The sequence below is a fragment of the Bos taurus genome, chromosome 2, assembly GCF_002263795.3.
Source record: "Bos taurus isolate L1 Dominette 01449 registration number 42190680 breed Hereford chromosome 2, ARS-UCD2.0, whole genome shotgun sequence".
Taxonomy (NCBI): Eukaryota; Metazoa; Chordata; class Mammalia; order Artiodactyla; family Bovidae; genus Bos; species Bos taurus.
The window spans coordinates 15,336,536-15,361,436 of NC_037329.1; the positions used below are offsets into that span (position 1 = coordinate 15,336,536).

The following is a 24,901-nucleotide window of genomic DNA, read 5'->3' on the forward strand; positions in this document are numbered from 1 at the left end:
TAGAAAGAACCATTTGCAGAATGTATGTTAACAGAATATGTCATGGTTGTGAAACTGTGGATTTACTTACTTACCAGTCATTTACCATGGACAAGTGTTTATGGAGTTATTTATCAAAAGACTATTTCATAATTTTCAGAATATTTTCAGTGACTTCTTTTAATGAATGTTTACAAGGTTATTCAGATTAATATAATAATTTAGCTTACTCCAACTAGTAGTTATGTACAGACGTGAGAGTTACACCAGAAAGAAGGCTGAGTACCAAAGAATTGATGCTTTTGAACTGTGGTGCTGGAGAAGACTCTTAAGAGTCCTGGGACTGCAAGGAGATCAAAGTAGTCCATCCTAAAGGAAATCAACCCTGAATATTCATTGTAAGGACTGATGCTGAAGCTGAAGCTCCGATACCTTGGCCACCCATGCGAACAGCCAACACATTGGAAAAGACCCTAATTCTGAGAAAGATTGAAGGTAAAAGGAGAAAGGGCAGCAGAAGATGAGATGGTTGGATGGCATCACTGACTCAACAGATATGAATCTGAGCAAATTCTGGGAAAATGTGAAAGACAAAGGATCCTGGTGTGCTGCAGTCCATGGGTCACAAAGAGGTGGGCACGACTTAGCAACTGAGCAACAACAACAACTCCAACCAAGGCATGTGTTCCAGATCCAGATCTGCAACTGTCACATTCAGTACTGATTTCATGTGGAATAATAATAAATTTTGTTTACCTTGAAAGAATAAATTTAGTCTATTCAAAGGAGAGAAAATATATCACTGACGTGCTGATCTGCAAAGTCAATCTAAATTATGCATATGTTCCTACTCACTGTGTAGATCTTATCATGAAAGACATGAAATTTTCCTCCAAATTATCACAGAAAACAGTAATTGTTTGTCATCATTGCTAATACTTTCTCACAGCTGAGACAAAAATAGAGCATTCAATTTGTCTGTCCTTAGCACAATTGACAATCATTATAGCTTCATTTGGTTCTTTCCCTTAAATTTTAAAAACATCTCTGGTAGGGAGAGCTTCTGGGATGCACGACATAGCTAGTAGATCTTATTTTCAGAACAGCACCTTAAACATATGGAACAAGTTGTTCTCATTAGGTACCACTGCCTTAGCACCATCTATGCATAACCCAGTACATCACTTGTGTGCTATTGTTCACCTTGAAGTTATCAATAATTTTAAAATTTCTTTCCCAGTTCTAAGAGTTAATAAAGAATGGCCAAACAATATTTCTTCTTGGACTGCTTTATCCAAATTACGTTTCACAAACACCAAAAGATCAGCTGAGTGGCTATATCAGAGAATTCGTCTTAGAGACTCCGGGGAGTATTATGGACTCTTTTGTAATCAACACAACAAATGGAGCCCCATATTTGGACTACCTCTGTCATTGTTTGATAAATTATTACATTTGACAGAGTTGCTCCACAGGATTTTTTTTTCCTTCGCTTTGTTCCAGAGAGCATTATTTGCACTGTATGGCAGCCAAACAGTAATGGGTGTCTCATCAATAACTCGAATAACTCTAACTTTGACGTTGAACACACTGTAAACAAGACTTCTGCAACTTTTGCAGTTTCATCTACCACCCTGCGTTGATGTTTCTGTCTATCCAATGCCTTCCTGCTTTGTTTTAAAAAGCTCAACATTTCACATAGTAGTCCTTGTACATTTCAAAATTGATGTTTCAGATAGAATGCTTCCTTGCCACCACTGTGAATGTCCCTAAACATGCTTATTCTAATGGAAGAATTTATGTTCATTTTCAACCCACTAAAATCCAAATATAAAACAATTTTCACTGTATGTCCATATTTCTTGTTTACAGCTGGTGTTTTTACAACAGTAACAGGTGGTATCAGATGGTTCATCAATTTGACCTTCCTACTATTCTGAAAGCATATGACTCATTTCATTACAAACACCATTGCACCCATATTTCCATCAACCTCTTCAGGTATAATGCTTTAAAAGACTTATATATAAAGCCCAGAACTGTGTGTGATAGGTTCAAGGAAAAAAAGGAAATCAAAGAATCCACAATCCCAAATACAGTTAATATTTACTGTTTAAAATGATAGGTAGGTGCCATCAATGAAAAAACGCCATAAAAACACAAAAATTCAGTATATGAGGATCCATTTTAGTGATCAAACAAGCTATTTCATACTAACATCCTAGGAGTTTCACTTCAAAGGGTCTTAATAGGTGTGCCTGAACACCATCACAAGACACACGAGGCCTAGGTACACAGTCGCCCCTTGGGCTAACTAAGTTAGCCACATCCCATGTGAAAATATTTTAAGAACACTGATTTAAGTCAAAATCTTAAAATACATATTTAAATAACTATGTAAATTATTTTAAATCCTGTAACATATATATTATACATTTAGAAATACTGTATGTTACACTATAATGTAATGTATGATTTTCTGTGATTAACTTTCAGTTCTAATTAATATTTCATACTGGTAAACTTCAGGCCTTGGGGCAAGTTTATATAACTTCTCTAGTCTTCAGATCTTTGACCCATAAAAGGAAAAATAATAGTATATTTCTATCATTGAGTTATTGTGAAGATTAAATGAAATTACCCATATGGAGTGTCTAGAAGAGAGTAAATTTTTATAAATCTTGACTACTATGATGATATAAACACTAGATTCATACAGACTTTTTTGTTGTTAACTAAGAATATTAGGATTTGCATTTGTATATCAGCCCATTAACTCTATGCCCTCAGTGATTAAGCAGCAATCACTTCAGAGAACAAAAAACAAGTTAGCCCTGCTGTACTAATGTGATTTTTTAGCTGAAGAAATTAATGACTAAAGCTGGACTTTCTACTCTTGTGAAGGGTAGTGCACAGTTCTGCTTGCACAAACAGTTATATAACTTCATATGGTCATGTAACCAATAATATTGATAGTGAATATTATATTAAATTGAATATTGGCTATATAAGTTCAGTTCAGTTGCTCAGTCATGTCCAACTCTTTGAGATACCATGGACTGACTACAGCATGCCAGGCCTCCCTGTCCATCACCAGCTCCCAGAGTTTACTCAAACTCATCTCTACTTAAGAGTTGGTGATCCCATCGAACCATCTCATCCTCTGTCGCCCCCTTCTCCTCCCACCTCAACCTTTCCCAGCATCAGGGTCTTTTCTAAGGAGTCAGCTCTTCACACCAGGTGGCCAAAGTATTAGAATTTCAGCTTCAGTATCAGTCCTTTCAATGAATATTCAGGAGTGATTTCCTTTAGGATGGACTGGTTGGATCTCCTTGCAATCCAAAGGACTCTCAAGAGTCTTCTCCAACACCACAGTTCAAAAGCATCAATTCTTCAATGCTCAGCTTTCTTTATAGTCCAACTCTCACATCCATACATGACTACTGGAAAAACCATAGCCTTGACGAGATGGACCTTTGTTGGCAAAGTGATATCTCTGCTTTTTAATATGCTGTCTATGTTGGTTATAATTTTTCTTCCAAGGAGTAAGCATCTTTTAATTTCATGGCTGCAGTTACCATCTGCAGTAATTTTGGAGCCCCAAAAATAAAGCCTGCTACTGTTTCCACTGTTCCTCCATCTATTCGCCATGAAGTGATGGAACCAGATGCCACGATCTTTGTTTTCTGAATGTTGAGCTTTAAGCCAACTTTTTCACTCTCCTCTTTCACTTTCATCAAGGCTATATAGGAACTGCTTTATAGCTGTTACCTAAGTCATTTCTTACCACATCCCTACAACACTGTGTATCATTACTTTTCCTATTTTAATAAGGAGGGGTCTGAGATGCAGAGAAGTTATGTAACCACATAGCCATACAGCTAGTAATTATTGCTACTGCTAAGTCACTTCAGTCGTGTCCGACTCTGTGCGACCCCATAGATGGCAGCCCACCAGGCTCCCCCGTCCCCGGGATTCTCCAGGCAAGAACACTGGAGTGGGCTGCCATTTCCTTCTCCAATGCATGAAAGTGAAAAGTGAAAGTGAAGTCGCTCAGTCATGTCCAACCCTCAGCGACCCCATGGACTGCAGCCTTCCAGGCTCCTCCGTCCATGGGATTTCCCAGGCAAGAGTACTGGAGTGGGGTGCCATTACCTTTTCTGTGGTTTCAGATCATAAATTTTAAATCATTATAACTAGGCTCAAAGATATCTTTATTAATCAAAATAGGAACCATTACAATCAACACATTTTTGCCAATGAGAAATAAGTTTATTCCTGTAGCATAAAAATACATGCTTTGGGATTCCATGAACTCTTGGAATGCATTTTCTGTCTTCTGCTGTTTGCGGAAGCGTTTTCCATGCAAAAAGTTGTCAAGATGCTTGAAGTAGTGGTGGTCAGTTGGCCAGAGGTCAGGTAAATATGGTGGATGAGGCAAAACTTCTCAGCCCAATTTGTTCAACTACTGAAGTGCTGGCTGTGTGAGGTGTGCTTGGGTGTTGTCATGATGAAGAATTGGGCCCTTTCTGTTGACCAGTGCCGGCTGCACACACTGTAGTTTTCGGCGCATGTCATCAATTTGCTGAGCATACTTTCAAATGTAATGGTTTCGCTGGGATTCAGAAAGCTCTAGTGGATGAGATGGGCAGCACACCACCAGTGACCATGACCTTTTATGGTGCAACGTTGGCTTTGGAAAGTGCTTTGGAGCTTCTCCTCCGTCCAACCACTGAGCTGGTCATTGCTGGTTGTTGTATAAAATCCACTTTTCATCGCATGTCACAATCTGATGGAGAAATGGTTCATTGTTGTTGTATACAGTAAGAGAAGATGACATGTCAGAATGACCAGCTTCTTGATTTTCAGTCAGCTCATGAGGCACTCACTTATCAAGATTTTTCACCTTTCCAATTTGCTTCAAATGCCAAAGGATCATAGAATGTTCAACATTGAGTTCTTGCGTAACTTCTCACATAGTTGTAAGAGGATTAGCTTCAATGATTGCTCTCAATTGATTGTTGTCAACTTCTGATAGCTGGCCACTGAGCTCCTCATTTTCAAGGCTCTCGTCTCCTTTGCAAAACTTCTTGAGCCACCACTGCACTGTATGTTCGTTAGCAATTCCTGGGCCAAATGCATTGTTGATGTTGCAAGTTGTCTGCTGCTTTACAACTCATTTTGAACTCGAATAAAAAAATCATATGAATATACTTTTTGGCTACCATCATTTCTATAGTCTAAAATAAACATAAAATAAACATCAAGGAATAAGTTATTAACAAAAAACATAAAGTGAGAAGTGCACATTAAAATGATATAGAGCATAATCACATTTAAGAATGTATTCTAATATCAAACAGCATAGTTCAACAATGCAAAACGGCTATTACTTTTGCACCAACCTAACAGAACAACCATGATTCAAAGAGAATTCATTTAGAATCCTGACAAATGAGTTTATGACTTTTATATTTTGTTGCCATTTAACAGGATGCTGCATAACATAATCCTATTGTGCAGAACTTGTCTGCATAACAATATTTCCTAGGGATAATCTAGTAGAATCATATTTCCAGAATATTTGGGCTCTTGAAAAATTAAATATCGCACAATTGATAGAGATTAATTTTAGATTGTTTTAAAGTTAATATATGTATGAATTTTTATTTGCTGCTAGTTTTATTAACTTTTAAGCACATCTTTAAAATATATTAATGACAGATTAGAGAGAGGCCTGAAAAATTCTCAGAATCATTAGGATCATTTTGTTAAGGGTTTTGTACTTCTGGTAGGAGTTCTCTCTACAACATTTAACAAGGTTTCAGAAATGGTGAAGGTGCAAAATTCAGTGGTTAAATTACAACTTTACTCCATTCTTGTATCATAATGGGGTTATATTGTACCTTGAAATACTCCATCACAAATTTTTCGTTTTTCTTTTATTTAAAAATGCATGTGATAGTTATTCTTACTGGACTCTGGGGAGATGCACTGAACAAGGTAGATAGATAGGTGCCTGGCATCAAGGAATTTATATTCTAGCTTGTCAATATAGCCAATTTGAAAAAGAATTTCAGAAATTTGGGAAAAAATAATCATACTGACAACTTCTCCAGTGGCTCAGCTGGGAAAGAACCCAGCTGCAAGAAAAGACACAGTTTCGATCCCTGGGTCAGGAAGATCCCCTGGAGTAGGAAATGGCAAACCACTCCAGTATTCTTGCCTCGACAATCCGGTGGACAGAGGAGTCTGGCAGGCTACAGTCCATGGGGTTGCAAAGAGTCAGGCACAGTTGAGTGCACACACACAATCATACTGAAGGTTACTTTCGAACAGCTTGAATACTAATAAAACTTTGAGTCTTAGTTCTAGTATAAAGGTTCAGGTTCTGGTATATTACAAACAGAAAACAATTATGTAGCTAATACCAAAGAGGCCAGGAAAAAAATCCAAGATCTTGTAAGTAATTTCTCTCTCCCTGAAAACAGATTTTTTTAAAAGTCACAATTTAATTTTCCTTCAGTTTCTTTTTTCAATCAGCAGCGTTTCATCACCACAACCCAATAAGCAGTGGGAGTCAAAATATGGAGCAGAACACCGTGGCAGAAAAGGCAATCAGCTGTGAAAATGATATAAAAACTGAGAGGCTGAATACTGGTCCCATTGATGCATGATAAAGAATCGTCTTTCAGTGGCACTTATAAAACTCGGGTTTATCCAGAAGGGTACAAAAATTCTATTTAGTATGTTTACCACAGTCTGTTTATATGACACTGAGAATGTTAGGGGACAGAAAACTCTGTTCTGTGATTTGTAAAGACATAATCTTTGACCCTGGAGAAGGAAATGGCAACCCACCTCAGTGTTCTTGCCTGGAGAATCCCAGGAACGGGGGAGCCTGGTGGGCTGCCGTCTATGGGGTCACACAGAGTCAGACATGACTGAAGCGACTTAGCAGCAGCAGCAGCAATCTTTGACCCAACACTGTTGGCCACATTCGTGGTCACAATACAAACAGGCTTGCAACTTTTATTTGCTCTGTTTGAAGTGCTTTACCCTCCTGCACTGTCGGTGGGAATGTAAATTTGTATAACCACTTTGGACAACAGCATGGAAGTTCCTTAAAAATCTAAAAATAGAGCTATCATATGATCCTGCAGTCCCATTCCTGGGCATACAGTGAAAGAAAGTAAAAGTGTTAGTTGCTCAGTTGTGTCTGACTCTTTGCAACCCCATGGACTGTATCCCACCAGACTCCTCTGTCCATGGAATTCTTCAGGCAAGAATACTGGAGTGGGTAGCCTTTCCCTTCTCCAGGGGATCTTCCCAACCAGGGATCAAATCCAGGTCTCCCGCACTGAAGGCAGAGTCTTTACTGTGTGAGTCACCAGGGAAGCCCTCCTGGGCATATACCTGGAGAAAAGCATAGTCTGAAAGGACACATATATGCCAATGTTCATTGCAGCACTATTTAGAATAGCAAGAGATGGAAGAAACCTAAATATCTATTGACAAGGAAATGGATAAACAGGCGTGGTACATATGTACAATAAAATATTACTCATCCATTAAAAAGAATTAAATAATGTCATTTGCAGCAACACAGATAGACCTAGAGATTGTCATACTGAGTGAAGTAAGTAAGAGAGGGAGAGACAAATATTATAGGATATCACTTATATGTATAATCTAAAAATTTAATATTAATGAACTTATTTACAGAACAAACAGACTCACAAACTTATGGTTACCAGAGGGGAAGGATGGGGGAAGTGACAGTTAAGGAGTCTGGTATTGACATGTACACACTGCTATATTTAAAATAGATAACCAACAAGGATCTACTGTATAGCACAGGGAACTCTGCTCAATATTGTGTAAAAACATAAATGGGAAAATAAAAAAGGATAAACACATGTGTATGTATAACTGAATCACTGTGCTGTATTTCAGTATGTTTCAGTATATTTCAACTATACTTCAGTATAAAATAAAAGTTAAACTATTAAAAAAATTTAAAAAAACATTAAAAAAACATAAAACATTAAAAAAAATGAAGGGCTTTAAAAACACTTAGTTTTCCTTAGGAAAGTTTGTAGAACAAACAGCGATATGGATCAGGCCTCTTTGTTTTACCAATAATTAAACAAATTTAATTAACCAAGACTCAAGAACATTTCTGAATATTTCTTTACTTGAAAATCTCCTATACTTTGACATGTTCAAAAAAATAAAAATCCCTACCTAGTTAAGAAAATGCAAACTTTAACTTTTCAAGCATTACTTGAAAAAAATTAAGTCCCTTGTATACTCTATAGGCACAGAGGGTTAAAGCAGTAGTTCCTTACCTTGGTTTCATATTAGAATGCAAATCTTAAAAAGGGTGAGGATGCCGGCACCCCAGCCCAGAATAGCTAATCCTGAACCCCTGGGGGGGGGGGCCAGGTGCGTTTTAAAGTTTCTCAGGTGATTCTAATGTACAAGAGTTGATTATCATTGTGCTAGAGAAATAATCCTGGAGGGGAAGTAAGTGAAGTACAATAAAACTTGATTGTATTTGATTACTGGTATTTAATAGAAATATAACTCAGTTCAGTTCAGTCGCTCAGTCGTGTTTGACTCTGCGACCCCATGAATCGCAGCACACCAGGCCTCCCTGTCCATCACCAACTTCCGGAGTTCACTCAAACTCATGTGCATCGAGTTGGTGATGCCATCTAGCCATCTCATCCTCTGTCGTCCCCTTCTCCTCTTGCCCCAAATCCCTCCCAGCATCAGGGTCTTTTCCAATGAGTCAACTCTTCGCATGAGGTGGCCAAAGTATTGGAGTTTCAGCCTCAGCATCAGTCCTTCCAATGAGCACCCAGGACTGGTTTCCTTTAGGATGGACTGGTTGGATCTCCTTGCTTTCCAAGGGACTCTCAAGTCTTCTCCAACACCACAGTTCAAAAGCATCAATTCTTTGGCACTCAGCTTTCTCTATAGTCCAACTCTCACATCCATATATGACCACTGGAAAAACCATAGCCTTGACTAGATGGACCTTTGTTGGCAAAGTAATGTCTCTGCTTTTTAATATGCTGTCTGAAAGTGAAAGTGAAGTCGCTCAGTCATGTCTGACTCTTTGCAACCCCATGGACTGTAGCCTACCAGGCTCCTCCCTCCATGGGATTCTCCAGGCAAGAGTACTGGAGTGGGTTGCCATTTCCTTCTCCAGGGGATCTTCCCGACCCAGGGATCGAACCCGGGTCTCCTGCATTCCAGGCTGATGCTATAACCTCTGAGCGACCAGGGAAGTCCTTTGGCTGTCTAGGTTGGTCATAACTTTTCTTCCAAGGAGTAAGCATCTTTTAATTTAATGGCTGCATTCACCACCTACAGTGACTTTGGAGCCCCAAAAAATAAAATCTGACACTGTTTCCACTGTTTCCCCATCTATTTCCCATGAAGTGATGGGATTGGATGCCATGATCTTCATTTTCTGAATGTTGAGCTTTAAGCCAACTTTTTCACTCTCCTCTTTCACTTTCATTAAGAGGCTTTTGAGTTCCTCTTCACTTTCTGCCATAAGGGTGGTGTCATCTGCATATCTGAGGTTATTGATATTTCTCCTGACAATCTTGATTCCAGCTTGTGTTTCTTTCAGTCCAGCGTTTCTCATGATGTACTCTGCATATAAGTTAAATAAGCAGGGCGACAATATACAGCCTTGATGTGCTGCTTTTCCTATTTGGAACCGGTCTGTTGTTTCATGTCCAGTTCTAACTATTGCTTCCTGACCTGCATATAGGTTTCTCAAAAGGCAGGTTGGGTCGTCTGGTATTCCCATCTCTTTCAGAATTGTCCACATTTTATTGTGATTCACACAGTCAAAGGCTTTGGCATAGTCAATAAAGCAGAAATAGATGTTTTTCTGGAACTCTCTTGCTTTTTCCATGATCCAGCAGATGTTGGCAATTTGATCTCTGGTTCCTCTGCCTTTTCTAAAACCAGCTTGAACATCTGAAGTTCACGGTTCACGTATTGCAGAAGCCTGGCTTGGAGAATTTTGAGCATTACTTTACTAGTGTGTGAGATGAGTGCAATTGTGCGGTAGTTTGAGCATTCTTTGGCATTGACTTTCTTTGGGATTAGAATGAAAACTACCCTTTTCCAGTCCTGTGGCCACTGCTGAGTTTTCCAAATTTGCTGGCATATTGAGTGCAGCACTTTCACAGCATCATCTTTCAGGATTTGAAATAGCTCTACTGGAATTCCATCACCTCCACGAGCTTTGCTTGCAGTGATGCTTTCTAAGGACCCCTTGACTTCACATTCCAGGATGTCTGGCTCTAGGTGAATGACCTACAGTAACAAAATTATCTAATGGTTATATTATAAAGTTTTTAAAAGGTAAATTTTATTTAAAAATATATTTTATTTAACCTAGTTTAATTAAAATATTACTTCATAACATAATCAATGAAGTTATTAATAAGATATTTTATATTTTTGGTACTAAACCTTCAAAATCTGATGAATATTTCATATTTATAGCATATTTCAATTTGTAATAGCCATATATCAAATATTGGAGAGCTACATGTTGCTAAAGCTGTCTATTACATACTGCAGCACATACACTGCAATGTATGATGTATAAAACCTTTACCTTCATTGAAAAATATTTATTTTCTAATATATAACAAATTATTATGTGCATTAACAAATAATATAATATTATAAAAAAGTATTTGTAAAGAATCATATTCTTTAGATAAATGAAGGCTGTAGATTCTCTCCTTTCCCTTCTTTCCTTCCTTTCTAAATATGTATTTCTCTTACAAAACAGTGCACACTCTATATACTTTTATAATTGTTTATGTAGTATAACAGTATAGAATTGGCTAGGTTTGTATAGTAGTCACACTACATTCTATCTTGGTCGTTAAAGGAAACTTTTTCACACTTCAGTTTGTTTTTTTTTTTAATCTGTAAATAACAGTATAAACATCATAGGGATATTATAAGGATTAAACGAATTCATACAAATGAACTGTTCAACAAATGATAAGCATTATTATGACTTTAATGGCTTCTTCATTTTATTTCATGTACTATTTTAATACTTCTTTGTCATCCCACACAATGAATGTAGCAAAACCTTTTTACCAGTTCTCTATTAAAGACGTGGCTTGTTTCTAATCATCATTATTGTACAAATGCTCCAGCGCCTATCATGGTAGAAGTGTTACTCACTCAGTCATGTCCAAATTTTGCAAACCCATGGACTGTAGCCCTCTGGGCTCCTCTGTCTATAGGATTCTCCAGGCAAGAATCTTGGAGTGGGTTGTCATTCCCTTCTCCAGGGGATCTTCCCCACCCAGAGACTGAACCGGGTCTTCTTCACTGCAGGCAGATTCTTTGTCATCATTCTTTGTCGTTCTTTGAGCCATCAGCAAAGCCATATCATGGTACATGCAGCATTTTGCACATGAATCTGTATGTACAGAGGATAAATATCTAGAAATGGAACTTATAGACCAAATATTACACACTTTAAAAATTTTAATGTATGTTGCCAAATTGTTCCTCACAGAGACTCTACCAATTTACTACCTAATAATAATATACAACAATGTCCATTTTTCCTTTTATAGGATGTTAAGAATTTAAGGTGTTTTTTAAATGACACCTCAAATGCAACCTAAGATATATATTTTGTGCTTTCTTTAAATATGCTTTAAAGAAAGCATATTTAACTGATATGAATGAAAAATCAAAGTTTATTTCAGAAATTTTAAACATATATCTTAGAACTCTTAGAGAATTCAGAAGAGATGTGATATAGGAGAAAAATAAGAAGAGATATAATCACTTAATTTCTCCCATATTTTTCCTATCTGATTGGAGAGTACTAATATTTCAATGTCTCACAATAATTAACAAGTTAATTTCACTAATTTATCACTTTTAAAAGTTTAATTATTTCTATATATCATTTTGGATCACTTTACATTCAATTAGGAAATAAAAGTAGTGAACTGTGTTATTATAATTTAATTTATACAACATTATGGCTTTATAACTAACTCATATTATTAAAATAACGTCTCAAGATTGGACTTTTTGATTGCTGATCTGTAAATTCCTACAGACTATGATTATAAAGTACTAATGATGAAGGTCCTGGGAAGCACTTCTGTCCTTATTCTGGTTAGGCCCATCACCCCTGAGTCAGGGCATGAGCTGTGTCAAAGCAGTGTCCTGTCTGGGGCTCCTGTCTCATTAGCAAGAACAGGAAAAATTAGGATGTCCCAGAAATTTTCTGGCAAGGCTGTAGCATGCAGTCACAAGTTAAGCAAATTGAATAAATCTGACAATATTATACTTAGGAAGGCAAATTGCAATATATCATATGCTTTAGATAGACTGAGGATAAATATGTATTTTTTCAATTTCCCTACTTGTGGTCACTGAAGCTTTTTGAAAACTGGCTTTCTCTCCTGGCTTTGTTACTCTCAGTAAAGAAAGAGGTTCTTGTTGAAACTGAGTAAGAGGTTAAGTGCCCAGAAATAATGCACCAAACACGATATTGCAAAGGGAGAATCTGCAACAACATGGGTGACTTTGAGGATATTATGCTAAATGAAATAAGTCAGACAAAGACAAATACTGTATGATCTCACCTCTAGGTAGAATTAAAAAAGCAGTAACAAAAACAATCCTCATAGAAATAGAGTTCAGCCCTGTGGTTTCTAGAGGCAGAGGGTGGGGAAAGGAGGAATTGGAGAAAGGTGGTCAAAAGGTACAAACTCCCAGCTACCAGATAAAGAAGGACTGTGGATGGAATGTACAGCAGGATGGTTGTAGTTAACACTGCTGTAAGTTATTAAGAGACTAAACAAATCCTAAGAGCTCTCATCACAAGAATATCTTTCGAGTTCTTTCTATCTATATGGGAAGATGGATGTTAGCTGAACCTATGGTGGTAATTATTTTACAATATATGTAAATCAAACTGCCATGCTGTATGCCTTAAACTTATACAGTAATTATTTCAATTATTTCTCAAAAAAAAAAAAAAAAAGGGAGGGGGGAGAAAATGAACTATAAAATAGCTTCACTTTAGGAAGCAACAGTTTAGAAGAGATTTCATTCTGTGAGTTTTCTAAATATTGTCTTTAATGGAAAAATAAAGAGGCAAAGATTCAACAATGTGGCTGGAAGCCTTCTTTCAGAATCCTCTTTATTATGATTAATATGAGCCTTATCATCTTATGAGTCCTTCCTGAATAAGATAGATAAATAAGAATAGATAGGTGGGATATATATTTTTAAAATACATATAAATATGGAAATATAAATATGTGTGAATGAGAGGGGAGAGGGTGCCAAAAATAAAAGACAAGGAGCTTCCCAGTGGCCCAGTAGCTAGGACTCCATGCTCCCAATGCAGGGGCCCAGGTTTGATCCCTAGTCAGGGAACTAGATCATCCCACATGCCACAGTTAAAAAAAAGATCCTGATTGCCCAACTAAGACAGGCACAGCCAAACAAATAAGTTTATAAATAAATAAAAATAAAAGAGAAGCTGTGGCAACAAGATATGAAGAGAAAGGGAAATCTTCTGTGTGTTCATCTACAGAGTGATACCACTGAACAATATTCTATTTTCTGGGGAAAATGTTAATAGACAAATAAAGAAAGGGATATACATGACAGAGAATATGTACCATGACAAACTCCATTCAAAAGAAATAACATCTATTAGACTGCTCAGTCGCTCAGTCGTGGTGGACTCTTTATGACCTCAAGGACTGTAGCCTGCCAGACTCCTTTCTTCATGGGGAGAATACTGGTGTGGGTTGCCACGCCCATATACAGGTATCTTCCCAACCTAGGGATTGAACCCAGGTCTCCCACATTGCAAGTGGATTCTCTCCTGTCTGACCTACCAGGGAAGACATAGAACACTAGAGTGGGTAGCCTATCCCTTCTCCAGAGGAACTTCTCAACACAGGAATCAAACTGGGGTCTCATGCCTTTCAGGCAGATTCTTTACCAGCTGAGCTACCTGGGAAGCCAGATATTTTTATAATTTACATTTTAGTCTTAATATGAGTATCCATATTCTCTAAGCCTATATTCATTTCTGTAAGAATAGGAAAACATACTCTTGTTATGCTCTAAAATTGGATAAAATATTAGTTATGTATTATTTCGCTCATCATATATGTTGTTATTGTTCAGTTGCTCAGTTCATATCTGACTCTTTGCGACCCCATGAACTGCAGCACACCATGCTTTCCTGTCCTTCACTATCTCCTGGAGTTTGCTCAAACTCATGTGCATTGAGTCGATAATGCCATCAAATCATTTCATACTGTGTCACTCCCTTTTCCTCCTTCCCTCAATCTTCCCCAGCATCAGGGTCTTTTCTAACAAGTCAGCTCTTTGCATCAGGTGGCCAGAGTATTGGAGCTTCAGCATCAGTCCTTTCAATGAGTATTCAGGGTTGATTTCCTTTAGGATTGACTGATTTGATCTCCTTGCAGTCCAAGGGACTCTCAAGAGTCTTTTTCAGCACCACAGTTCAAAAGCACCGATTCTTCGGTGCTCAGCTTTCTTTATGATCCAACTCTCACATCCATACATGACTACTGGAAGAACCATAACCTTGACTAGACAGACCTTTGTTGGCAAAGTAATGTCTTTGCTTTTGAATGCCGTCTAGGTTTGTCATAGCTTTTCTTCCAAAGAACAGGTGTCTTAATTTCATGATTGCAGTCACCATCTGCAGTAATTTTGGAGCCTAGAAAATAAAGTCTGTCACTGTTTCCATTTTTTTCCCCCATCATGAAGTGATAAGACTGGATGCCATGATCTTAGTTTTTTGATTGCTGAGTTTTAAGCCAACTTTTTCACTCTCCTCCTTCACTTTCATCAAGAGGCTTTTTAGTTCCTCTTCACTTTCTGCCATTAGGGTGGTATCAACTGCATATATGAGGTTACTGATATTTCTCCCAGCAATCTTGATTATAGCCTGTGATTTATTCAGCGTGTCATTTCACACAATGTACTCTGCATATAAGTTAAATAAGCAGGGTGATAATATACAGCCTTGACGTACTCCTTTCCCAATTGTGAACCAGTCCATTGTTTCATTTATGGTTCTATCTATGCTTCTTGTCCTGCACACATGTTTCTCAGGACACAGGTAAGGTGGTCTGGTATTCCCATCTCTTTCGGAACTGTCCACAGTTTGTTGTGGTCCACACAGTCAAAGGCTTTTTCAATGGAGCAGAAGTAGATGTTTTTTCTGGAATTCTTTTGCTTTTTCTATCATCCAATAGATGTTGGCAATTTGATCTCTGCTTCCTCTGCCTTTTCTAAATCCAGCTTGTATATCTGGAAGTTCTCAGTTCATGTACTGTTGAAGCCTAGCTTGAAGGATTTTGAGCATTACCTTGCTAGCAAGTTAAATGAACACAATTGTGCAGTAGTTGGAATAGTCTTTGGCATTGCCCTTATTTGGGATTGGACTAAAATTGTAGTTAAGGTAAAAAATTCTGTATGAGAAAATCAACTAACACAAAAAAGTTTTGTATGTGTTTACCTATGTGAAACTAAATACCTAAATTAGGAAACATGGGAAATGTGTTTTATAGTTGCTGTAAACCAAAAGCATAGTCAATGCTGAAAAATACAAATTCCCCCACTCTGCTACTTTCAGGAATTTTCCTACAAGCAAATACCTGATCTGTGCATTGATGCTGCACGACACACTGAGCTGTCAAATACCAGTTCTCATAACTGGCATCGCTCAAGTGCTCTTTGTTTCTCATGTGTAATTTCACTGGTCCTTTATCACAGTTAGACATTTCCCTGCCCTGTCTTACAGTCACCAAAAGATAAGACAGTGAAGCCAGAGTTTTGTTTTTTGTTTTTTTAAATAAAAATTGTGTGTTAAAATTCAGGAGATGCCAAAGCACATTAGAAGGGAGAAAAGTGTAGAAGAATTTGACCACTGATAGCAAAGAACTTGCCCTCCTACTAGATAAAATAATGTTGAGGCAGTTATTTCATATTTTTGTTTATACATATGTATTTATTTAATTATATTGTGATGGGTTCTACCATACATCAACAGGAATCAGCATTAGGTATACATGTTTCCTTTTTTATTTTGTATTTAATGTGACTGTAACTAAAGGCTCAAATAGAGAAAATTAATGGAGGAGGGCATGGCAATGCACTCCAGTATTCTTGCCTGGAGAATCCCATGGACAGAGGAGCCTGGTGGGATACAGTCCCTAGGGTCAAAAAGAGTCAGATGTGACTGAAGCGACTTTAGCACAGCACAACTGCTCTGGTAATACTTTTAATAAAGTAAAGAAAAAAGCAAACATTGAAAATCAGTGTGAGAAAGAACTTAAAACATGCAGGCACATGTTTGCGTCTCTGAATCTTCAGCAGTGAGTACTGATTGCAAAGGTGGTGGCACAGAGCATGGAGCAGGTGTGATGCTGAGGGCATCTGCCATCTCCTCTTTTAGAGTCTGCAGCTGGTATCACTTTTGCTTTCCCATAACCCATATTCAATTTCCAGATTTATAAAGAGAAGGTATTTGATTGGGTATTTCCTAGAATCTTCTCCAGCTCTCACCCTCTTAACTCAACACAACAACATTTTGGAGGTAGTGTCAGTGTGTGGGAGGAGAGTTGAGTAGAGGAAAATATACCTCTGATGAGCATTTACTTAGATTAGTTCATTCCATACCCCAAACCACATTTGCACAATACAATCCTTCTTCTCTTTTTGCCAGATAAAGAATTGGTACTGAGAAGCTGAATAGATGTCATCACACAGCTAAAGGGAACAGAAAAGCTGAAAGTCAAATGAATGATCAGTGACATTTAGCCCTAGCTCTTTCCTCACCAGCATGCTACTTAACACTTTATTTTACTTTGCCCCAAATTGTCTGTGAAGATCTGATTTGAACAATCTTTAGGTTAACAGAAACTCCTTTTCAAAATTCTAATCTTCCCCTTCTGTTGCTGTTGAGCCCTCCATCTGATGTTTTGCTCTTCTGAGACCAGTGTTTATGTAAACCGTTGACTGCATATGTTTCCTCAAAGACAAATTTCTCTATGAGCAGAGCTGAAAATATTGCTTTAAGGAAGCTGTAGTTTCCTTAAAGCAGGTGAATAAATATACTTACATCTGCTTTTGTTTTTCATTCACTATCACATAAAAACAAGACCGAGTTTCCTGCAAATTAAAGTGAATCTTTCAAGCCTGTATGTTTAAGGATAAGCTAGTTTCTGATCAGCAAAGAGAAAAAACACTCAAGAAGCACCTATTACAGCTGAAGATCTCCTCCCTGACTGTGTACCATGATGGAGCTGAACATCAGGGTGCACCCAGATCTCCTGTCAAATATTTGTCATGGAATTAATATCAATTGGAAAAATAAAATCCAGTCAGCCCTCAGGAACCATGTTAGACATTAGTGTGAACTAAACAGATGTGAATCTGTCCTCAAAGAGCTTAGAATCTAAAGTGTGATCATTCAGTAGAGTTTCCACTAACCTCATGTAGGCTTTCAAATATAAATTAAAATTAAATAGACTTTTAAAGTAAGTCGGTTGCACTAGCCATATTTCAAGGGTTCAATAGCCAACTTATTGGACAGTCCAGATTTTACACCATTTCTATCAATACAGAAAGATACACAGTCCTGGTGTAGAATGAAATCAACATTTAGAAGTATGGTGTGCAAAGTACACCTGCCAGGATGGCAACCCCACGCAGTGCCAGAGCAGAGTCAGAGAAATGGCAGACTTTCAGGTTGGGCAGAAGACTTGGAAATAGATATAAATATACAGATACGCACATAAACGCTGAAGCTCTATTTGTACCTGGGACTATTTTTGCTTCATCCAATCATTCCACTGGTCCATCTCTCTATGGTGCACCAATACCACACTTTTCAATTATTCACAACTTACCGTAAGGTTTTAACATCTGTTAGAGATAGTTCTCACTTAATGTTTCCTTTTTGCCTGTGTCTTTGTTTTTCTGCTTATTTCTTTTTTAAATTGAAATTTAACTGACAGAAAATGTTGTATTAGTTTTAGGTGTATAGCATAATCATTTGACATATGTGTACATTGCAAAACTATTACTCCAACAAGTTTAGCTAACATCCATCACCACATGCAGTTACATTTTTTTCTTGTGATGAAGACTTTTAAAATCTACTTTCTTAGCAACTTTCAAACATGCAGTACAATATTAATTAGTATAGTTAACAACTATAGTCACTGTGTTGTTCACTACATTGCCAGATTTACTTACCTTACCTTGTACTCACCAATCTGTTCTCTGTATCTATGAGTTCAGGTTTTTTTTTTTTCTTTCAGATTTCATATACAAATGAAGTCATATGGTATTTGTCACTGTCTGATTTATTTCACGCAACATAATGCTGTCAAGGTCTACCCATGTTTTATATGTGTAACATACATGTAAACATACAAACATATACTTTACCTATTCATCTATTACACTTGGGTTTTTTCCATGTTCTGGCTACTGTAAATCATGCTGCATTATTATAATGTTGTTGTTGTTGTTCAGTTGCCAAGTCATGTCTGACTCTTTGCAATCCCATGGACTGCAGCACACCAGGCCTCCCTGTTGCTCACCATCTCCTGGAGTTTGCCCAAGTTCATGTCCATTGAAGCAGTGATGTCATCCAACCATCTCATCCTCTGTCACCCCTTTCTTCTGCCTTCAATCTTTCCCAGCATCAGGGTCTTCTCCAGGCTCTTCACATCAGGTGGCCAAAGTATTAGAGCTTCAGCATCAGTCCTTCCAATGAGTATGCAGGGTTTATTTCCTTTAGGATTGACTGATTTGACCTCCTTTTGTCCAAGGGACTCTTGAGAGTCTTCCAGCACCACAGTTCAAAAGCATCAATTCTTTAGTGCTCTGCCTTCTTGGTCCAACTCTCACATCCATACATGGCTACTGGAAAGACCATAGCCTTCACTATATGGACCTTTGTTGGCAAAGGTTATGTCTTTGCTTTTTAATACATTGTCTAGGTTTGTCATAGCTTTCCTGCCAAGAAGCAGTCATCTCCTAATTTCATGGCTACAGTCACCATCTGCAGTGATTTTAGAGCCCAAGAAGAGGAAATCTGTTACTGCTTCCACCTCTTCCCCTTCTATTTGCCATGAAGTGATGGGACTGGATGCATGATCTTAGTTTTTTTAATATTGGGTTTTAAGCTGGTTTTTTCATGCTCCTCTTTCACCCTCATCTGGAGAAGAGCATGGGAACCCACTCCAATATTCTTGCTTGGAGAACCCCATGGACAGAGCAGCCTGGCAGGCTACAGTTGATAGAGTCACAAAGAGTTGGGCACAACTGAAGTGACTTAGCATCCACCCTCATCAAGAAGCTCTTTAGTTACTCTTTGCTTTCTGCCATTAGAGTGATACATCATCCACATATCTGAGGTTGTTGATTTTTCTTCCAGCAATCTTGATTCCAGCTTGTAACTCATCCAGCCCAGCATTTTGCATGATGTGCTCATGTATAAGTTAAACAGGATGACAATAAACATCCTTGTTGTACTCCTTTCTAAATCCTGAACCAGTCAGTTGTTTCATAAAGGGTTCTGACTGCTGCTTCTTGACCAGCATACAGGTTTCTCAGGAAACAGGTAAGGTGGTCTGGTATCCCCATTTCTTTAAAGAGTTTTCCACAGTTTGTTGTGATCTACACAGTCAAAGGCTTTAGCATAGTCAATGAAACAGAGGTATGTTTTTCTAGAATTCTTTTGATTTCTCTATGATTCATGGAATCTTGGCAATTTGATCTCTGGTTCTGCCTTTTCTAAACCTAGCTTGAACATCTGGAAGTTCTCGATTCATGAACTGTTGAAGCCAAGCTTGAAGAATTTTCAGCATAACCTTATTAGCATGGGAGATAAGTGCAATTGTCCAGTAGTTTGAACATTCTTTAGTACTACCCTTCTTGGGAATTGGGATGAAGATTGACCTTTTTCAGTCCTGTGGCCACTGTTGGGTTTTCCAAATTTGCTGACATATTGAGTACAGCACTTTGATAGCATCATCTTTTAGGATTTTAAATAGCTCTGCTGGAATTCCATCACATCCACTAGCTTTACTGGCAGCAGTGCTTCTAAAGGTCCACTTAACTTCATGCTGCAGAATTTCTGGCTCTGGGTGAGTGACCACACCATCATGGTTATCTGGGTCATTAAAATCTTTTTTGTGCAGTTCTGTGTATTCTTGCTATCTCTTCTGCTTCTTTTAGGTCTTTACCATTTCTGTCCTTTATTGTGCCCATCTTTGGCTGACACGTTTCTTTGATATTTTCAGTTTTCTTGAAGAGATCGCTGATCTTTCACCTTCTGTTGTTTTCCACTATTTCTTTGCATCATTCATTGAAGAAGGCCTTCTTGTCCCTCTTTGCTATTATCTGGAACTCTGCATTCAGTTAGGTATACCTTTCCCTTTCTTCCTTGTTTTTGCTTCTCTTATTTCCTGCGCTATGCTTAAAGACTCCTCAAATAACCCCTAATATGATTTTGTTTCTTTGGCATAAATGCTCACAGTGGGAATGCTGGATCATATGGTAGTTCTATTTTTAATTTTTTGAGGAACTTCCATACTATTTCCTGTAGTAGCTGCATCAGTTTACAGCAACTACAGGAACCCAAAAGGATGCAGGTTTCTTTTTCTCCACGTCCTCATCATCAGTTTTTATTTTTGATAACAACCATTCTGACAGGTATGTGGTGATATCTCACTATGGCTTTAATTTGCATTTTACCTAATGACTAGTGATGTTGAGGATGTTCAGCACCTTTCTGTGTACCTGCTGGGCCATTTGTATGTTTTCTTTGGGAAAATGTCTACAGAGGTCTACTAATTTGTAAATAAGACTGTTTTTGCTATTGAGTTAATCAGTTCTTTACATATTTGGGATATTATCCCTTATCAGAATCATGATTTTAAAATATTTTCTCCCATTCAGTAGGTTGCCTTTTCATTTTGTTGATGATTTCCTTTGGTATGCAGAAACTTTTTAGTTTGATGTAATCCCACTTGTTTATTTTTGCTTTTGCTGCCTCTTGGGGTCAAATTCAAAAAAATCATTGCCAAGACTAATGGTCAAGGAGCTTACCCACTGTCTTCTTCTAGGAGTTTTACAGTTTCAGGTCTTATGTTCAAGTTTTAAATCCATGAGTTGATTTTTTTGTTTGGTGTAAGATAGCAGTCTATTTCATTCTTTTGCATATGGCTGTCCACATAGCCTTTCTTTCTAGTGTTCTCTTTGCTATTCCTGTACGTTTATTTTTATGCATGATTTGGTGGCTCAGATAGTAAAGCATCTGCCTGCAATGTGGGAGACCCAGGTTCGATCCCTGGGTTGGGAAGATCCCCTGGAGAAGGAAATGGCAAACCACTCCAATACTCTTGCCTGGAAAATTCCATGGACAGAGGAGCCTTGTAGGCTACAGTCCATGGGGTCGCAAAGAGTCAGACATGAGTCAGACATGGGGTCGCAAAGAGTCAGAGTGACTTTCACTTTCACCTTGCTTTATAAAAATGTCTTTTGATACTTTTATCATACCTTTCATATTTATGTATTTTAAAAATATTTTGCATATTTTAACCTGAATTCTTTTTCAAACTATCTTCAATTTTAACAGAGACCATGGTTTCTTTAAAAAGTACAATTTTTGTAATAATAAATTAATGAGACCTATTTATACCTTTATGAAACAGTTATTTCAACTTCAGAATTATGTAAATAGCCTGTATTAAGCCTACCGTGTGTTAAGAATATTACATGCATTCTTACTTGATAAGATTCTTACACATATAAAGTACAAATTATTATCTAGTTTACATATGAGAAGTCTGAGGCATATAGAGATAATGAAAATTCTTCTAGGATTTTAAGCTGGGTCTACCTAAAATCAAAGCCTGCTGAAAATCATACTGAAAATATGAAACATTGCTTCCTTTAAAAACTAACATTAGTCAGAGTTCAAGTAATATGTAATTTGAAAAAGTGAATATACTTGCTTTCATTTGTGTTATATCAGGCTGACTAGAGTTTGTGATTTTAAAAGGTCAGTAACCACTGGAATGAATATGTTAGTATAAAATGAGATGTCACACAGAAACTCAAGAAGTTGTGTTCTAGCCTGGTCATTATGATTGCTTACTGAGGCAAGCCCCTCTTTGAAACTCGCCTTCTTCTATGTACAGTGGGATACCATATCCATCTCTCAGAGTTTGTATGGCAACAAAGTAAGCAAACATGAATAATAATACTTGGAGATAACAGAAATATTTAGGCCAATGATATCTAGAAGACATTTCAAAAGTCCATGTGCAAAACTAATACAATAGCTTCAGATTAAAAAGACAATATAAATACAGGTCAACTCTTCGCTAGATCACTCTGCCTCATTTAACACATTTTTTTCTTTTTAAACAAAAATGATGGTCATTCAATATGTTTCTAGGCAATCACATTTCTTTAATTTAGAAATAGCAGTATTAATATGTGCCTCCACATAGATATTATTCATCAGAAGGTCTAACAATTTCAATTACTTTATGTAGAAAAAAATCTACAGAAAGAATATGGAAGGTCAAATTCTTACAAAATGTATGTGGCTTTCATTTTCAATACTTCCTATTTTCATTTAGCGTTTTCTCACGGGACTTAAATACTTCTGCTTCTAATGTGAACATTTGAAACAGTAAGTAAACTTTCAAGAGGGTTATTTCTTATTTTGCCCAACCTGTTGTGCACAGCTCTAGTTTCATTTCTGAGTTGGTATAACCAGTTTTGAGAGGGAATTTATAGTGAGCAACTATGAGGAGGGAATTTACTTTGTTCCATAAAACAGAGATTTTCTGATCCACCATATATTGTACTTGGAGAGTTTTGGAAAGACAAATTTCTCTATTTATGAAGCCTTACAAATTCAAGAAGTATGTGACTTATTTTTGTTCCCTTTTTGGCCCCTTCCATTTTCCTGCCTGGCCATGACACACGGTTTTCCCAGTAACTTAATTTACTTAACTTAGTTCTTCCTTTCACTACATCCTTTCCACCTGCGCAGGGGATTTAAGTTGGGCCTGAAGTCAAAGCCCATGCATATGAGAAAGTCACATATCTGTCACTTCTATGTCGTCCATCCCCATGGAGGATGCTGTTACCTTAAACTAAGCTAGTCTAGCCTCAGCGCAACTCCCTTCTGTGTCACTGCACATCTTTTCACAGTCCTACACACAAATGCCGCCACACTACCATCTCTCTCCACGTCAGGCCTGCCCAAATGATATTTTCTGTGTTTTTGATCATTTATACCAGTGAGTCCCACCTTGACTGAATATTAGAATCATCTCAATAGCTTTTTTTTTGAAAAATATTTGCTAACTGTATATGTTGATATCAGATGCCTTCATATCAGATGCCTCAGTAGCTTTTAAACTATATAAATGCCTCCTGGGCTTCACATAAGTCAAATAAGATTTTCTTGGGATGGCTATGGATATTCACTATTTCAGTGTGCAACTAAGGTTGAAAAAGTGAAAAATGAAAGTGTTAGTCAGTGGTGTCCGACTCTTTGTGACTCCATGGACTGTACCCTACTAGGCTTCTCTGTCCTTGGGATTCTCCAGGCAAGAATACTAGAGTATACCTCCAGGGGACCCTCCCATTGAACCTAGGTCCCCTGCATTGCAGGCAGATTCTTTACCATCTGAGGCCACCAGGGAAGCCCCAGGCTTGAAAATGACAAGCTTAAAATACACATTCTTTAAATATCTGCCTGAATCCTACTTTCAGAACTACATCAACTCATTTGGGTCTTATGATTGCCAGACTACCTATGTTATAATTCCTTATATTTCTGTTATCATTTAGAATTATTTCATATTTTCCCATTCATTCATTGAGTGAGTTCTTGAGTACTTACTGAGTGCTTACTACTTGCAAAGGCTTATCTTATGTCTGTCATACATATATGTAATCTCTCTGCAACCAGCTGAAACAACCTTGAAGATATGTTATATCATATTTTCCCACTAACTAAAGCAGATCCAATATAGTTATAAGTGTGTATGAGATCTCAATAAATACTTCTGATGAGTACCTCCAGTTTCACATTTTATTCTCTTAACCACTCATCTTTTCAGTACATATTTATTAAACTGCTAACTATGTGGAAGATACTTTGATAGATTTTTTTTTAAAGAATAATAGTCACCTTGCATGACTACCAAACATATTTACTTCTTTTGTGGCTTTCTGTTTATATGTTGATGTGATTTTTTTTTTCTTTTCTATTGAACAACGCATCCTGATACCTTAAATTTATTGGATACTTCTTATACGTCAGACATTCTTCTGAGTTATTTGCACTTAATTATCCAATAGCCCAGCCTCATGATACATCACCTGTACCTTCTGAGAGGAGAAATTACTGTTCCAAGTTACCCGGACAGTAAGAGACAAAGCTGGGTCTACAGCCCAGACAGCCTGGGCTCAGAGCCTACCACTGTGTCTTCAGCAAAGAGACAGTTTTCTAAAGAGAGTTTTTAAGATGATGTCTCTTAAATTCAAGGAATATAGTCACAGTTTCCTAACAGCTATTGGGTTATGTGTGTTTACTGACTTAATATAAAAATTCTAAAATAATTGTATAGCAAAAATGGCCATTTGTTGTTGTTGCTCAGTCGCTATGTCATGTCCCATGGACTGTAGCACGCCAGGCTCCTCTGTCCTCCACTGTCCTGGAGTTTGCTCAAATGCTTGTCCACTGAGTCAGTACAAAACTGTCACTACTGTGCTTAAATTGATTCTCAAGCAA

General features: G+C 37.5%; 2 long non-coding RNA genes across 3 annotated transcripts in view; one reads left to right on the forward strand and one right to left on the reverse strand.

Moving 5' to 3' along the window:
• Nucleotides 1–2,468: 2,468 nt before the first annotated feature.
• The window catches only part of LOC101905778 (uncharacterized), a 30,670-nt gene continuing 8,237 nt past the window's right edge, over nucleotides 2,469–24,901 (reverse strand). Inside the window, exons 3-5 of one of the 2 annotated variants that reach the window (XR_009491505.1) lie at nucleotides 11,221–11,461; nucleotides 8,331–10,326; nucleotides 2,469–5,219 (exon numbers count right to left, since the gene is read on the reverse strand). This is a non-coding gene — a long non-coding RNA (uncharacterized lncRNA). Of the gene's footprint in view, nucleotides 10,327–11,220; nucleotides 11,462–24,901 lie in introns of both variants that reach the window. The other variant, XR_233518.5, reaches the window with a different exon arrangement.
• Nucleotides 20,258–22,783, forward strand: LOC112442540 (uncharacterized). Its single transcript, XR_003030601.2, has 2 exons — nucleotides 20,258–20,793; nucleotides 22,731–22,783. It is a non-coding gene; the product is annotated as an uncharacterized lncRNA (long non-coding RNA).